This window comes from Rhagoletis pomonella, unplaced genomic scaffold (assembly GCF_013731165.1).
Source record: "Rhagoletis pomonella isolate Grant_MI unplaced genomic scaffold, Rhpom_1.0 Rhpom_scaffold_00013, whole genome shotgun sequence".
Lineage (NCBI taxonomy): Eukaryota > Metazoa > Arthropoda > Insecta > Diptera > Tephritidae > Rhagoletis > Rhagoletis pomonella.
This window is the reverse complement of record NW_023458567.1, coordinates 19878464-19881160: the sequence shown is the minus strand read 5'-3', so window position 1 is coordinate 19881160 and position 2697 is coordinate 19878464. Positions and strand designations below refer to the sequence as shown.

Genomic DNA, 2697 nt, shown 5'->3' with positions numbered 1-2697 from the left:
TGTATTTTGTTTGTTTAATACGGTGTTAACATAAGGCGATTTTACAGGCAACTTTTAGTTGAAAGCAACGATCGTCTGGTGTGAGCGGCCTTTCAACAAATCGCTTCCAATGAAGTTGGGGGGTAGCCAACTTTTGATTCAACTAATCGCCTCTAAAATTGTCTGGAAACTCGCCGTTTAAAGTAGTATTACACAAACAAGGGACATGGGAAAAATAATACGGTAGGGCTGTTCAGTTCGTTGCATTTGTAAATTCAAAATAAAATGCACACGGTTTACATGGCAGCAAGCACAAAATTATCAAATGCAATTCCATCTGCAAATCCAAGACCATTTCAACCATATCCTGAACAGCCCTGGTCTTTGCATGAGACGATTTTTGGGGTGCAGCCAACCTTTTGAGGAAACTAATCGCCTTTAAAATTGTTTGTAAAATCGCCTCATGTGAACACCGATTAACCGGGTACCAAGCTTCGGTGTGAACACCCCTATTTTTAGATTACATACTTAAGGTGTGGCTACATCGCGAATCTGTTCCGACGAAAATTACAATACCGACCATAGTATTACTTGCGATATTACTTTAGTGATTTATTCCGACTTATACAGTTATTCTTTTCGTCATTCTGAAACCGCTATCTTGACTGGTTTTGTAAAATTTAAACAAACGTTACGTAAAAACAAGTTCATATGTTTGCGTTTATGGTTAACAGCTGCCTGATATTTAATTGGTTCGTGTTTTTATAACCGAGCGCACTTGTGCACCAGGGAATTATAACCTTGTTCGTATAACGGTTGTTTGTAACAGCCTAAAGAAATCGAGATAGATATCGACAAATGTATACATAAATGATCAGAATGAAAAGAGAATTCAATTAAGCCACGTCTGTCTGTCCGTGTGCACGATAACTCGAGCGAAAATCGAGATATCTCAACAATATTTGGTGTGTAGATTACCCTTCTTTATACAAGGTAGACTTCTACTGAAAATGGGAGAAATCTGCCTGTAACCACTCCCTCTTCTCATATAACGATATTTTCGTAATATACAAAAACTACGATATTTCAGTAAGAGCCTGTACCAATTTGTGGAAGAAAATTTTGATGGACCAAAGTAACATTTCTCGTGGTGAATACGAAAGTCAGAATTTTACTTAGCTCATGGGGCTCATGCAATGGTCAGGCAACGTTCAGTTCCCAGCAGTAAATACCGGCACCCACTTCCGTTGCTTTTTCAGGTCCGTCCGTGAATATGTTTAGGGATCTACGGTTAGGGTTCATTCCCTTGCGCCATCCCTCCTCCTCAATCGTTGTGCCAAACCTTCGTTCCCACTTAAAGCTAAGTGCCATGTAGACCGTGCTTCCTGTGCTTCCAGCCCCAATAAGCTGTGCCCAAAGGTTATGAAATTGCATTCCCCTATTGCCTTCAATCTATGTGCGGATTTAGCAGCACGATTTTCCGCGAATAGGCCAATGGGCGGTAAACTGGGGATCATTTCAGGTTCAGAGGAGTGAGCCTCAGCGCTCCGGTGATGCACAGTACCGCGAGTCGCAGAACCTTTTATATTTGCCTAGCAGCAGTATGCAGACAACGAAAAACAGTCTTATCCCGCCATGTAGGATGCCCGATTTTTGTATCTTGGCGTGGGCAGCACTCTATGTAAGTACTAACGAGTCGTTGGAAGAATCTCTCTTTGAAGTTGATTTTGGCAAATTGTTCGTTCGCCAGAGTGAATGGCAGTGCTTGGTGACGAAATCTCTCTCGAACCAAATATTCGACATCTTTACATGCCAACTGTAGTAGAAGTCGGAAGGTTCTACAGCTTTCTTAAGCCGCAATATTATTTTCTGTGTCGATGTGTTCGGGTGATGACGACGTTAAAACCTCGCGCAAAGTCGCAAATTCCTTTGTAAACAAGAAACAGCTGTTAAGCATATCCCCAAATGTAATTTCAAATACCTTGTGTGGCGTTCAGTCAATTCCTTTCACGCGGGCTTAAACCAGCCGGCCTGTTTACACACCTGACACACCGAATGCATGCCCTCAAATCATAGTCCTTATAGGGTTTGCCGAGGTCGTTACAATACTGGAAAGGTCTTATCCGAGGCTTAATTTTTGGATTCTTACGTGGCTTCAAGGAAGTGGGGAATTTATAGCGAGCAGCTTGCTCCTCACTAGCTGGCTCACCTCATAGTGATCAGACGCTGTAGACTTCTGTAAGTCTTTAAACCGAATAAACCCTTGTTTTTTTTTTTTTTGGTTACTTCAACAAGAATGAAATAACAGCAATCATAAAACCATAGCGAATCACACAGGGAATTCTGTTTTATGCAAAAATACTGAAAAGTCCACAGCACATAAAACTTTAATGCCGTTTCTATTTTCAACATGAGAAAAGCGGCAACGTCGCTCACGTTCAACCAGCAAACGTGGAAGCTGAGGCGGTGAGCGGCAAGCGAATGCGAATGGAAAAATAAAAAGTTGCAAAAGCAGCATTAGCGAAATTTATTTCACATCCATTAAAAAGGCCAAAATAAATGAAATAAAAACAAGCAGCAAAGCCAAAATAAAACGAAAATAACACACACGAATACAGAGTATATAAGTACATGCATATGTATGTGTACTGCCGATGATATATGTATATAAAAAAATAGCCACAAACCTCAGCGTTAGCGAAGAAAGAATGAGTATAA

At 40.8% G+C, this 2697-nt stretch overlaps 1 protein-coding gene and 1 long non-coding RNA gene across 2 annotated transcripts in view; one reads left to right on the top strand and one right to left on the bottom strand.

The window, feature by feature from the left end:
• LOC118748391 overlaps nt 1–2697 on the top strand; it is a 199178-nt gene that overhangs the window by 86225 nt on the left and 110256 nt on the right. The window lies entirely within an intron of this gene.
• Nucleotides 1327–2205, bottom strand: LOC118748938. The gene is made up of 2 exons (XR_004994117.1): nt 1961–2205; nt 1327–1906 (listed from the first exon to the last, which is right to left on the bottom strand). It is a non-coding gene; the product is annotated as an uncharacterized LOC118748938 (long non-coding RNA).